This window comes from Dendrobates tinctorius, unplaced genomic scaffold (assembly GCF_039654945.1).
Source record: "Dendrobates tinctorius isolate UK_male_01 unplaced genomic scaffold, ASM3965494v1 ptg000083l, whole genome shotgun sequence".
Taxonomy (NCBI): domain Eukaryota; kingdom Metazoa; phylum Chordata; class Amphibia; order Anura; family Dendrobatidae; genus Dendrobates; species Dendrobates tinctorius.
The window spans coordinates 30,834,347-30,849,807 of NW_027361751.1; the positions used below are offsets into that span (position 1 = coordinate 30,834,347).

Genomic DNA, 15,461 nt, shown 5'->3' on the forward strand with positions numbered 1-15,461 from the left:
TTGGTTCCAATTACCAGCGACTAGGAGGTGCCTTTACCATAGGAGCAAGACTGAATATAGAGATCGATCCAGGAAATAAATGCTCCTATACAAAATTACACAAGCTAGTACTGTACAAATAAGTGGTCATCGCTGAAGCCGGCTGTGCACATTCAACGGCTGTCAGACGAACGATGCATTGGCCGGCAGCCATCGCCCGATTCCCCCATTACACAGGAGCCATCGTTCAGAGTGCTCTCTATGAGAAAGCTGCAGGTCAACACGTCAAGGGGTGGCTTATCCCCGGAAGAGGAAAGTGGCCGGCAGTCCGGAATCAGACATGCCTGATAGACATCTCCCCCGATTATCAGTACAAAGACCATGGGCCGAAACGGTCGACGGGTTCAGCTGACATTAATGTGTATGCGGGCCTTTACAGTCCCTGACCCCAGTGGGGCTCACAATCAAAGGATCCCCATCTCAGACACAAAAGGTAATATGTGTGTTTAGCGGGTGTCAAAGCTACGTGCATTTCCTATGGATTTTCCATGATCTCAGTACCGTCCAATATGTCCAGACCACCCGCGGATCTCCTGACCAGAACCTTGGCTTATATATGCTTAAGACTATTCAGTAAGTCAGGCGACTCATGGACGGTCCAGACATGGCACAAAACGGTGTGAATAAAAACATCAGCTCAAGCCGCAAAAAGTAAGCCTTCAACCAGCCCAGATCCCAAAAAATGAAAAACGCTACGAGTCTTGGAAAATGGTGACATAACTAATTTTTAATTTTCTTGCAAAATGTCAGAATTTTTTTGACAACATAAATGAATAGAGAAAAAAAAAATCTACACGTTTGGCATCTGCGTATTCGTACTGACCTGCAAAATCATATTGCCAGGTCAGTTTTACCATATAGCGTATGCCAAAAAAAAATTAAAAAAAAAAAAAAAAAGTGAAGTTGCGCTTTTTTTTTTTTTTTGCAATTTCACCACACTTTGAATTTATTTCCCCATTTTCCAGCACACTATATGGTAAAATCAATGGTGAAATTCAAAAGTACAACTCGTTTTGCAAAAAAAAACAAGCCCTCATACGGCCATATTGACGGAAAAATTAAAAAAAAAAAAAAAAAAATGATGGCTCTTGGAAGGGAAGGAAAAAAAGACACAAAAACTGTAAAATCAAAGTCATAAAGGGGATAAAGAGACCCATCAGAATGACTGTGTCATAACTTTATGGTTCTACTATACTCAGCATTTGAAGTTTTCTGGCACTGAGATTTTGGAGCACAGGGGCCGGACTGTGTACCTGCGCATCCCCTTCCCCCGCCTGCCTCCCATGTTTGATTGACCGATCACTGCTTTTTCGCGGACCTGTCTCCTGTTTGAAATTTTGCTCCGCCATTGCTATGTGCGGTACGTGTGCAGATTGATTTCCCTGATTGCCTTCAATAAAATGGTACCGGGGTGGAGAATGCGCAGATTGGCATTGCAGTGGCTGCTCATTCAAACACCAGAGACAGGCAGAGTGCAGGAGAAGACCCGGCGCACCGTCCCGTCCTGTGCATCATCCTCATTACCAGATAACTACGCTTTGTGGATCTGAATCTGTATATCCACAACATTACAGCCACGGCTGTAGAGAAAAACTCCTTAAGAGCTAAAGTAAATACAAAGAATTCATAATAAATGGATGATCCCTCAACGGCCGACAGATGGGACAGCCATGGGCAACTTTGTGACCCCAGTTTTCAGCAGTGTGAATAAAGCAACAGTGCCCTCACCACATTAGCTATAACGTAAGTGATAGGAGTGGTGAGGACACGCGAGCACCACCACGGTATTCACACAGACACCATGCTCGGCACTGCTGGGGGCGCTACTGAGCGAACTCCCAACGATCATACATTTACTCCCTATACTGAGGAAGACTAAAAGGTGTCCTCCCACTAAATGCATTTCCCTTAGCACACTGACAACTCTGGTCATTCCCAAGTTTCACCACAAAGGTGACATATTCTGACATGTTACAAGGGAGATTATATACTTTTACTAAGCTCTATGTCCTCTATATACACTACTAAGCTTCCTGTCCCATGTATACACTACTAATAAGCTCTATATCCCCCATATACACTACTAATAAGCTCTATGTCCCCCTTATACACTACTAATAAGCTCTATATCCCCCATATACACTACTAATAAGCTCTATGTCCCCCTTATACACTACTAATAAGCTCTATATCCCCCATATACACTACTAATAAGCTCTATGTCCCTCATATACACTACTAATAAGCTCTATGCCACCAATATACACTACTAATAAGCTCTATATCCCCCATATACACTACTAATAAGCTCTATGCCCCCCATATACACTACTAATAAGCTATGTCCCTCATATACACTACTAATAAGCTCTATGCCCCCCATATACACTACTAATAAGCTCTATGCCCCCCATATACACTACTAATAAGCTCTATGTCCCTCATATACACTACTAATAAGCTTTATGTCCCCCATATACACTACTAATAAGCTCTATGCCCCCCATATACACTACTAATAAGCTCTGTCCCCCATATACACTACTAAGCTCTGTGTCCTCCATATACACTACTAATAAGCTCTATGTCCCCCATATACACTACTAATAAGCTCTATGTCCTCCATATACACTACTAAGCTTTGTGTCCCCCATATACACTACTAATAAGCTCTATGTCCCCCCCATATACACTACTAATAAGCTCTATGTCCCCCCCATATACACTACTAATAAGCTCTATGTCCCCCCCATATACACTACTAATAAGCTCTATGTCCCCCATATACACTACTACTAAGCTCTATGTCCCCCATATACACTACTACTAAGCTCTATGTCCTCCATATACACTACTAAGCTCTGTGTCCCCCATGCAGTTTCTGCTGCTTTTCCAGGCAAATCTCCAAAATATGCTACCGGTCTGTGTTTCCAGCTCCAGTGCAGACACATGAAGCTCCACTGTAACAGAATACAATTCTAGTTCAGACACAGAAATATTAAACATCAGTTAATAAAAAATTAGACGACCGCTAGAAAGGAAAAAAGACAGAAGAATAAAACTAAACACAAAAAAGCAGTTACTATGGAAACACATAGGTCTGGATAGGAGCTGTGGGCACAAAACGATCAAAGCAGTTTTCAAATGAGCTTTACAATTGTATTTCTGATGCAGTAAACGACATTTTCCTTACTACCAAGACTGAGCGATGTGGAAGGTGGGGATGATATGACGGCACTACAGACGGCCCCTCGCAGGGTTGTACAAACACGGGGCCTTGAGACGCAGTGTTCCCGATGCTCTCGGCGATTCATCTTCTATAAAGGGTTCAGATGACGGGACTCCTTCCCGACTCCTCTTCTAAAGGTTGCAGATAACACACAGGAGGAAAGCTCGGCGCTGCTGGAGGAGGCAGCTGTTGTCAGCGTATGTTTCTAATATCATCTTGCACAGATTCCTAAATGTTTCATAACTGGGGATCTGATCTTCCCGCACGGCGCAGGCGAAAAATCATTTGTTTTCCGGACAAGATTTGCCATTCAATTATTATAAGAAATGTACAACACGCGCCCGCTGATTGACCCACATAGGCTCTCGGCGCTTACACATTTATGCTACAACTTAACCCGCTGCTGCCAGGTATAAAACTAATCAAATAAGAACGCTGGGTTCTTACAGAGGTCCATCAATAATAATCACTATGGAACCAAGGAACCCGCCCATATTAGCCCTGAAGGCCCAAAGATACTCTGTCCTGCAAACATTTAATCTCTACATCAACACTGTCATAATTAACGGGTTATCCACAAAATTATCAAGTTAGTTACTATCATGAGGATAGGGGATAACTGACTGATCGTTGAGGGTCTGAGCGCTTGAACCCCCCACAATCCAGAGACTGGGGCTGTGGAAACGGAGCCGGGATCTGCAGAGCCCCATCATGAATGGAGGAGGGTCGAGCAACACCGGGATCTGCAGAGCCCCATCATGAATGGAGGAGGGTCGAGCAACTGGAGGAGGGTCGAGCAACACCAGGGTCTGAAGAGCACCATCATGAATGGAGGAGTGTCAAGCAACACCAGGATCTGCAGAGCCCCATCATGAATGGCAGAGGGTCAAGCAACACCAGGATCTGCAGAGCCCCATCATCAATGGCAGAGGGTCGAGCAACACTGGGATCTGCAGAGCCCCATCATGAATGGCAGAGGGTCGAGCAACACGGGGATCTGCAGAGCCCCATCATGAATGGCAGAGGGTCGAGCAACACCGGGATCTGCAGAGCCCCATCATGAATGGCGGAGGGTCGAGCAACACCGGGATCTGCAGAGCCCCATCATGAATGGCGGAGGGTCGAGCAACACTGGGATCTGCAGAGCCCCATCATGAATGGTGGACGGTCGAGCAACACCGGGATCTGCAGAGCCCCATCATGAATGGCGGAGGGTCGAGCATCACCGGGGTCTGCAGAGCGCCATCATGAATGGTGGAGGGTCGAGCAACACCGGGTTCTGCAAAGCCCCATCATGAATGGCGGAGGGTCGAGCAACACCGGGATCAGCAGAGCCCCATCATTGGAGGTCCACGCGGTCTGACCCCCATCAATCAGTACATTTTCCCCTATGCTACGGATTATAACTTAAAGGGTTACTTACAAAAATAGGTGTCAATTCACTTCTATGGAGAGAAGCTAGATGGGGGGGGTTATTTGGTGCGTGACCGCAGGTACACCGCTATCTATAGAGCGGACGATCTCACCAATCGTTTACTGCCGTACAGAAGGGACATCATCGCTGCAGACAATAACAGACACTGGGAGCTGAATCAGAAATTCAGTGTTGGACCATGGGAGGAGGAGTGAAGCGCTGGGTCTTTCGTGTAAGTGAATAAGATGTCTGAATGAGGCTTTAATAGGACGTTAGCAGAAAGCGTGGAAAGTATGCGCTGTGGGACTCCTGCCACATAAGCAGGTTGGAGACTGTGGGTCGCTTCGAACAGAGTTGCGTGGTTTTAAACAACATTCGCTCATGATGATCGCACATTATAAATATCTCTAGCTTTGTGATTATTTTGCAGAGTTAATCACACAATTAATGAGAAAAACGCTCATTCATTTGGGTGAAATGATCTTTCGTGCAGCATAAAAGATGTCGTTCTCGGCAGTGAATAGTCAACAGGACTGGCACTGCCGAGAATCATGGCGGAGCGATCTACTACAGATCACTCAGTGCATGTCCTTTCCTTCGGTCCAACGCTATTTGGTAAAAGGTTACTGATCGGCGGCCATATCGTGCCCCCGGTCGTACTGTGCAGCCGGTCGGTCTGGGGGCGCCGACCCTTACTTTTGTAGTCATTTATAAAGCTCCACATGGATGGTCTATTCTGGGGAGCACCGGCAGAGGTAACACCCAGAGCAGTACATAATTTAACAAGCAGGTTTCAGACCTCGCAGAAGAAAACTTGAGCAGCCGCTCTACCCCACCATTTTTGCCGACATTGGTAGTGTCGAGAGATCTACGAAGAAAGGGAGCCGTCAGCCGGACAGATCAGTAAACAGCAGTGGGTCCGAGTCTCCCTGATACAATGGCTGCTCGTGTAGTAGGCCTGTCGGTCACTGCAATCAGAAGCTAACTTGCTGGAGATCTGTAGTGCGAGATCTGCCTCTGAGCTTACTACGTCAGGGCCGGTCGCAATCCGGTGAGTTACTGGGGTCTAGTACACAGTTTAGTGGCGCTTCTACCACACACCTGTGCCTACTGCGTTCCCATCACATACCTGAGTGCTGAGCTCACAAGCCTGAAGCCATGTTCCTAACAAAGAGCAACTGTTCAGCCAAACAAGCAGCTCCTCTTGTTGTCAGGACATTCTTCCAGACTTATTAGCTCCCCCTCATTCATCGGTGAATGTAAAGTACACAGCCTGGGTGTGGAAAAATAATCCACCATAACATAAGCGCAATGAGTATTCTAGAGTAAATCTAAAGAGAAAGGGTGCACCTGCACAAGGATCACTTAAAAGGAGCGCCTCCCCCCCATCTTGTACAGTGATGGCAGATCGCTCGGATATGCAACCACTTTATCATTGTGGGGGTCCGAACAGGGAAGAACAGAAGCACTTTTCATTCTCAGGTGCAGGAGAAACCCAGAGGGCATCCCCCACCGATCATGATGAATGTCCTTCTGATATACCATTTTACAAGATGAAAAGAAAAAAAAAAAAAAAAGTGGTGAATGGTCCTTTTGATGCAGATTCCTCACAAACAAAGCGAATCAGTCAGCAGGTTTTTGCTCCCTTTTCTGAGAGCAGCAAGAGGTAGAAAGAGACCCTGATTCCAGCGATGTGTCACTTAGATTACTGGGTGCAGCCAATGTGATACAATCAGTTTTAAATGTAGAATGAAGCAGAGCTGAGAAAGCTGCCCCCGCCCACACCAGGCTCTCCATGTACACTGCCCATTGACAGTGAGCTGCTTATCACAGGAGGGGGTGTGGTCATACCAGGGCTCACACACACAGTAGTCCAGGCAGTGATAATTTCCTGGTGATAAATACCTTCATTGTATGGAAACAACAGAACACAGCCCAATAAGCGACACATTTCTGAAATGGGTGTCTCAGCCCCTAACTTGCTGCCCTCAGATTACATAGCAAAAACCTGCAGACAGATTCCCTTTAAAGAGAACCAGTCATCGGGATTTTATACCCCAAAAAAATGTCATGTATATAGTCATGCTGAGTAAATCCTTGCCTTCCTTGGAGAAATTCATAGCTGAAATTGTATGCTAAGAAGCTGAAATTGAAGTGGGCGAGGTCTGACTTCCAGCTCTCCTGCCCCCTGTCTGACTGACAGCTCACTCAGGTTTCAGTGATTCGTCAGTAGCTGTAATTGGGAACCAATGAAAATATATGAACAAAATTTGCAATATTTTCTTAGGTGCTGGATTACAGCTCCAACATGTCAGTCAGGCAGGGGGCCAGGACCAGGAAGGAGAGCTGCACGCTCGGCACCCGCCCATAGCACTTGCAGATTTTTAGCCTGCAAGTTCAGCTATGGATTTCTCTACAAGAAAGGTGACGCTCTAATCAGAATTTGAGCACTTTTACATTCATGCCATTCGTTTGAGGTATAAAACCTCAATGACAGGATCTCTTTAAAGTGAACAAGTCACGAGTGGGTCGTCACATCTCCCCCGCATGTGTTTTTAATGGGGTTTTTTTCCATCTTTTCAACACAACACTGTTACAGAGGACGTGTCACCAGTGGGCAGTGCTGCTCTTATTTTACTTCCATTGCTCCCCTGAATATTCCATTTTTTTTTTCTTTTAAATGCACCGTACGGTTGAAGATCTACAGTGTTTGGTACGACTGTAATAATCCTCACCAAGTAGGCGTTTTCTGGGGGCTGCTCTGTACAATTACTCTGCGCACCACCCCCTTAGCAAAAAAACATACAATTAGCACTAAATAAAGCCCTAATTTCTGGAACAAAATGGTGGATTTTTTTTAAATTACATTAAAAATACTGCAATACCCGGCAGCAGGGGGAATGAAGAGCATAAACTGACCATATCTGACGTGGTGACGGGTTCACCTTAACAGCGGCAAGACAAAAAACTGAAGATAAAAAAAATACATTCACACAAATACACCCCACACATCAGTGCCAATGGGGACAGGTCCCTAGTGAGTATGATATGGACCAGCATCATTATTATTTATTTTTATAGCACCTTTAATTCCATGGTGCTGTACATGAGAAGGGGGCATCATGGAAACTGCAGCAGCTACTCCGCCTGTAGACTGCTTTATAACCATCTTTGATGACCCCTTTATGCCCAATTTGGCTGATATAAACTTCTACATTCTCCAAATGCAATCGTTTCGGAGTAGTAATTTAAAAAAAATAAAGAAAGCACATGGTTCTTTATTCCTCTTTTTTTCTTTAGTAGAACTCCCTATTTAGTTTTTTTTATCACGATTCTTTTGTGCATGTAAATATGCCCAGTAGGGGGCGCATCCTGTCAGCAGGATGGCCCCCTATTCACTATAGCACAGGAACCTGACAACTTCTGGAAACTAAAGACCTAACCAGTCAGTCAGCTGTACAGAAAGCACAAACTCCATATATTGGTTATAACTTACATTGGTGACCCTGGGAAGACTCCACTAACAATGGCCGCAGCCCTAGCATTTATGTGCCCAGAGTTTGGAGCGTGAATGTACACGAGAATAAAGGGCCTGTCACACTAAGAGATATCGCTAGCAATATCGCTATAACTAGTGACGTTATAGCGATATCTCTGTGTCTGATACTTACCTACGACCCGCTCCCCCGCTGGTTATCGCTGATCGCGCGAGAACGTTCAGGACTGTTTCTCGTCGTCAGCTTCCTGCGGCGCTTCCTGCTGTGAGGACGAGCGACGCGTGGAGCCGGGCGGGAGGACGCAGGATCGCCTCGTCTGACAGGTAAGTAGCGACCCCCGACCCCAGCGATGTCGCTGGTGAGATCTGCCTGTGTGGCAGCTCACTAGCGACCACTTAGCGATGCACCAGCGATCCTGACCGCGTCATATCGCTGGTACATCGCTAAGTGTGACAGTACCTTAAGCAAATGTACAATGTGGAGGGCCAAGACAATTGGCTGAGATTAATTCTGCTCAGCATTACATTTTATATTATTAATTGTATCACTTAACATTAAGTATGCCAACATCAGCTACAGTAGGTACACAGTACAATTCCACACGTAGCCCCACACATACATTCACAGTGCAAGCCCCACATCATCCCCTATATACACTGAGCCCCACATAGCTTCTTATATGCAGAATCAACCCAATATAGCCCCCTACAGTATGAGAGCAACAAAGGCCCCCCTATATACAGTATGAGCCCCACATAGCACCCTAGAGAGCCCCCACTTCTTATAAGCAGCATCAACCCTACATAGCTCCTATATACAGAATGAGGCCTCACACAGTACAAGACCCACATAGCCACCCCATATACAGTGTGAGCCCGACCTGGTTTCTTATATAAAGCATCAACCTCACATAGCCTCCCTATATACAGTATGAGACTCCACAAAGCCCTATATATACAGTAAGGCCCTCTTACATAGCCTCCTATACACAGGGAGCCCTCACATAGCCTCCTATATACAGTGAGACTCCACATAGCCTCCTATATAGTGAGAGCCTCCACATAGCCTCCTATATAGTGAGAGCCTCCACATAGCCTCCTATATACAGTGAGAGCCTCTACATAGCCTCCTATATACAGAATGAGCCTCCACAAAGCCTCCTATATACAGCATGAGCCTCCACATATTCTGTATACATAGCTGTATATAGCAGTATATACATATATACTGTATATAGGAGGCTGTGTAGAGGCTCATTCTGTATGAGGCTGAGCCTCTACACAGCCTCCTATATACAGTAAGAGCCTCCACATAGCCGCCTATATACAGAATGAGCCTCTACATAGCCTCCTATATACAGTATGAGCCTCTACATAGCCTCCTATATACAGTATGAGCCTCTACATAGCCTCCTATACCCAGAGTCTCTACATAGTCTCCCTGTATACAGTAAGAGCCTTTACATAGCCTTCTATATACAGCAGAGCCTCTACATAGCCTCCTATATACAGTAAGAGCCTCTACATAGCCTTCTATATACAGTATGAGCCTCCACATAGCCACCTATACCCAGAGCCTTTACATAGCCTCCCTATATACAGTAAGAGCCTCTACAGTCTCCCTGTATACAGTAAGAGCCTTTACATAGCCTCCCTAAATACAGTAGAACCTCTACACAGCCTCCTATATACAGCATGAGCCTCCACATAGCCTCCTATATACAGTAAGAGCCTCTACATAGCCTCCTATATACAGTATGAGCCTCTACAGAGCTTCCTATATAAAGTATGAGCCTCTACATAGCCTTCTATATACAGTATGAGCCTCTACATAGCCTCCTATATACAGTAAGAGCCTCTACAGAGACTTATATATAGTATGAGCCTCTACAGAGCCTCCTATATACAGTATGAGCCTCTACATAGCCTTCTATATACAGTATAAGCCTCTACATAGCCTCCTATATACAGTATGAGCCTCTACATAGCCTCCTATATACAGTATGAGCCTCTACATAGCCTCCTATACACAGTATGAGCCTCTACATAGCCTCCTATACACAGTATGAGCCTCTACATAGCCTCCTATACACAGTACGAGCCTCTACATAGCCTTCTATATACAGTATGAGCCTCTACATAGCCTCCTATACACAGTATGAGCCTCTACATAGCCTCCTATATACAGTAAGAGCCTCTACATAGCCTTCTATATACAGTATGAGCCTCCACATAGCCACCTATACCCAGAGCCTTTACATAGCCTCCCTATATACAGTAAGAGCCTCTACAGTCTCCCTGTATACAGTAAGAGCCTTTACATAGCCTCCCTAAATACAGTAGAACCTCTACACAGCCTCCTATATACAGCATGAGCCTCCACATAGCCTCCTATATACAGTAAGAGCCTCTACATAGCCTCCTATATACAGTATGAGCCTCTACAGAGCTTCCTATATAAAGTATGAGCCTCTACATAGCCTTCTATATACAGTATGAGCCTCTACATAGCCTCCTATATACAGTAAGAGCCTCTACAGAGCCTTATATATAGTATGAGCCTCTACAGAGCCTCCTATATACAGTATGAGCCTCTACATAGCCTCCTATATACAGTATGAGCCTCTACATAGCCTCCTATATACAGTATGAGCCTCTACATAGCCTCCTATACACAGTATGAGCCTCTACATAGCCTCCTATACACAGTATGAGCCTCTACATAGCCTCCTATACACAGTATGAGCCTCTACATAGCCTCCTATACACAGTATGAGCCTCTACATAGCCTCCTATACACAGTACGAGCCTCTACATAGCCTTCTATATACAGTATGAGCCTCTACATAGCCTCCTATACACAGTATGGGCCTCTACATAGCCTCCTATATACAGTACGAGCCTCTACATAGCCTTCTATATACAGTATGAGCCTCTACATAGCCTCCTATATACAATATGAGCCTCTTCATAGCCTTCTATATACAGTATGAGCCTCTACATAGCCTCCTATACCCAGAGCCTTTACATAGCCTCCCTATATACAGTAAGTCTCTACATAGTCTCCCTGTATACAGTAAGAGCCTTTACATAGCCTCCCTATATACAGTATGAGCCTCCACATAGCCTCCCTATATACAGCATGAGCCTCTACATAGCCTCCTCTATACAGTATGAGCCTCCACATAGCCTCCCTATATACAGTAAGAGCCTATATATAGTCTCCCTGTATACAGTAAGAGCCTTTACATAGCCTCCCTATATGAAGTAAGAGCCTCTATAAAGTCTCCCTGTATACAGTATGAGCCTCTACATAGCCTCCTATATACAGTATGAGCCTCCACATAGCCTCCCTATATACATAGAGCCTCCACATAGCCTCCTATACACAGAGCCTTTACATAGCCTCCCTATATACAGTATGAGCCTCCTATATACAGTATGAGCCTCCACATAGCCTCCTATACCCAGTATGAGCCTCCACATAGCCTCCTATACCCAGAGCCTTTACATAGCCTCCCTATAAGAGCCTCTACAAATTCTCCCTGTATACAGTATGAGCCTCTACATAGCCTCCTATATACAGTATGAGCCTCCACATAGCCTCCTATACACAGAGCCTTTACATAGCCTCCCTATATACAGTATGAGCCTCTACATAGTCTCCCTGTATACAGTATGAGCCTCTACAGTCTCCCTATATACAGTAAGAGCCTCCACATAGCATCCTTTATACAATGAGCACCATGTAGTCTCCCATATACAGCTGAGCCCCCACATAGTGCATTGGAGAGCAGGCGGACTCTCCGCAGTGCACAGCTTCAGAGATGAAATGACGTCATCGCGTCTGTTGTCTCACACGCCGACTGGTTGAAGATGGAACCGGCCGTGCCGTCCTCCACTAAATGTATTCACCGCTGGCTGCTCTCAGAGGATGCGGATAGTGGCGACAGTGGACGGTGCGGCTTGTGGGCTAGTGATTCAACCCTTCGGCTGTTTCAGTCTGCAGATCATAGTTTGTCCAGGTCTGCGCTATAGGAAGCAGGACGCGTTTCAGGAATCCAGGTCCCGGAGGAATAGGTTCGCACTATAGAACAAAAACTAAATAAAAATCAGAGGTGGATGTGAAGTCACGGAGGAGACGCAGACCTGCCACAATGGACCAAGGCAAACGTCACATTGCATGCGTTCCAGCAGGGATGTCAGCCGGGGAGGCTTCCTGAGGTCAGCTTTAGTGTAAGGTGTATTTACCTACTGACTGAGTGAACCTTTGCTTTTATGGCCGTGATAAGATTGCTCTTGGCTGGAGTCTCCATTAGGAATAGGTGTGTGAAAAGCAAACAAATGTCTCGGCCCTTTTAAGTTTCAAGACCTAGAGTCAGGCAGTAATGCCTGTGGGGGGCATCAGGCCATATGGTGCAGGTACAAGGGGTCTCACTGGCTAAGAGACTGCCCAAAGTCACCGGCGACATCACCATGTAAATGAGGGGATGTAGAGAACCCAAAACGCAGGCTGCATGCTATGGATCATGCACAAGGCAGTGTAATGGCCGCTTTTCATATAGTAAGTGACAAACCAGATGCATAAAAGCCACAATTGATAGAAATGGAAGCTTTTAACCCAATGATTGCTTAGTCTTAAGGTTTTATCCAACAAGAGACGATTTTGTTTGTAATTTTAACTAAATTCATAGATATTCAGTAAGAATGGGCGGCAAACCAAATCTGTGTGACCAGGATGACGGAGTAATGGGCAACCTGCTGCAGGATGTGCATGGCTGGGGCAACACAGAAGGGGAATAGCGAGTTGGGACCGTAGCGGGGCAGTCTGAGAGGAAGAAGACAGCACACGTCCACAGGATAGGCGATCAGGTCCAGCCACCAGAAGGGGGCACTATATTTCACTTTCTCCAGTCATACCACAACGAACCATTGGAGCAGCAGTCCTGCATGCACACCGCCACTACATCCTAACCGGAATAAAAGTGCCCCGCTCAGGTGATCGATTGGGATCCCATTGGTTGGATCTCCCACGATTCCCACTGGCACCTTTAAGGCCTAATGCAATTCAACTGCTCCCAAAAACATGGGGTCCCCTGTACCCTGTGTGTGCTTCTAGCCGTAAAACATGGAAATTCCCATTTACACATCGTCTAAGAATATTCTCATCTGCATTTTACCTTGGACAAGAATGTTTTCCAAGACAATTTGTGCTATAGAATCTGAGAGCAGCATTATTTGGGGGCAGAGACCCTAATTCCTGCACAATGTATCATTTACTGGACTACTTGGTGCCGTTTTGCTAAACTCTGTTTCTCCAGCTGCAGATGTAGCAGTGCTCAGACTGCTGAGCCCTGTGTAACCCTGCCCACACCACTGATTGACAGCTTCTGGTGTACACTGTGCATAGGCAGAAAGCTGCTAATCAGTGGTGGGGTGGAGTCAGGCTAGTTTCACACTAGCGTTAGGAGGTGCAGCGCAGGACCGCCACTAAGGTCCGCCCCCCAGCCACGCCTCCTATGGGCGTATGATACTGCATGCGACCAGCGTACCCTATATTTAGCGTTGGGTGCGCTGGCATGGTATGGCTAGGACCCCACTGATAACCAGAAAGGAGGAGGATCAGTTTTCCCGTAATTGTGCAATGAGGGGGGAGTGAAAATAAAGTGATTGTCACGTCTCCCTTCCATGTCTGAGGAAAATGGAAATGCATGCTCAATCAGCCAAGAAATAAGTGTACCTCGTAGGACAACCCCTTTGACAAAAAAAAAAAAAATATGATACTCACTACATATTTTAGGGAAAAATACCCAATATTTCATCACAGAAGTCCAGAGGAGTAAAGTGTAACAATGGAACATAGCTGTGAGATACAAAACTCCCACATGCCTGCAAAAAGAATGTTGGCTCAAGGTGCGGAGGGTGAAAACCCCTTGTGTGATTCTGCAGATCCACGGTGTGAATGGGAGCATTGTTCTGCTGCACACTAATCTGGCTTTATGGTCTCCTAATGTCCTCTCACCTGTACAGAAGCAGCTGCCCAGGACAATGCAGCCACATGGCGGCCTGCTGTGAAATCGCCTTATACCCCCTGGTACTATAGAGAGGGGTCTACAGAGCACAATACACACATGTAGTAATAATGGAGTGCAGGGCCCATAGGGAAACTGAGCAGACTAAATAGGTTGTAAGAAAACCATGAGAAGTAATGTGATTGGTCACTACAGTCAGGCTTGTGGGTGTTGGGGCATGCTGGAAATTGTAGTTATATAACAGGTTAGAGACCGCCAAGGCAGAACACATGAAACCACTGCTGTACAGAACAGCAATGATGTGGTCCTTCTCCAGTCACATCCAAAGCTCAATACAGACGGCTTTATGCTCCCAGTGACCAGAGGTCCGTGCACTACAAGAACCAAAGCTACTCGTACATTAGTAAAGGGCTTCTGCCAACCCTGAAGACCAGTGATAAGTCTCCGGTGCCACATGCAGCCTGGATCGAGCTTCCACTCATGGACTGTCATAGCAGTGGTCAGATGCAGTAGTTCATGCAGAGTAGCAGGTCCGGCTTCCCAACTCCACAAGTGAACTGGACATCAATCATGAAAAAAAAAAAAAAAAGACACCAGTGATGGCCCTGGTCTGGTATAAACCATCATTTTTGGCCATGTGAACCTACAACTGACCCTTAGGCTTATTCCTGTCCTGAGGATGCAGATATCAGAATATCTTCCACCACTCCGGCTGCAAGACAGACACAGATGATGGCACCAGTGCTGTGTGCACGCTGAGGGTCTGCACAGCAGACACAAAGACAGGGCGAGAGTGCCAGTGTAACGGGAGCAAGAGTAGAGTATGTGTTCTGTGTGTACCGAGAGCTGTAACCGTCCAAGAGCAATAGGATTTATGAGCAGTAAGTTGTCTGGTTCTGATTAGCTGCTCCTGATAACCGTTTATGATGTTAATGAAGGGCTTATAGCAATTATGTCATTAAAGGGGCTGTTCACTACTATTACAACCACTTCTCAATTAAAAAGTCCATCCCCGTTAAAATAAATCCCAATTATACCTTGCTCCAGTTCTGGAGCTGTTCCAGGGGGTGGGTGGGTCAGCACTCATCTTCCCAGTACTCATTTAAAGGTTGTTGTGTCATGAGATCCCTGAGCCCAATCAGCACCAGATACCAGTGCTGTGGCTGCTCAGACTCCCCCTTTATGTACCATTTGTCCAAAGACGGGATATGGTCAATTGGGGACCGTGTGACAACCTTGTGTGAGCCCAGG

General features: G+C 45.9%; 1 protein-coding gene across 1 annotated transcript in view; it reads right to left on the reverse strand.

The window, feature by feature from the left end:
• The window catches only part of ZSWIM6 (zinc finger SWIM-type containing 6), a 115,166-nt gene that overhangs the window by 49,694 nt on the left and 50,011 nt on the right, over positions 1-15,461 (reverse strand). The window lies entirely within an intron of this gene.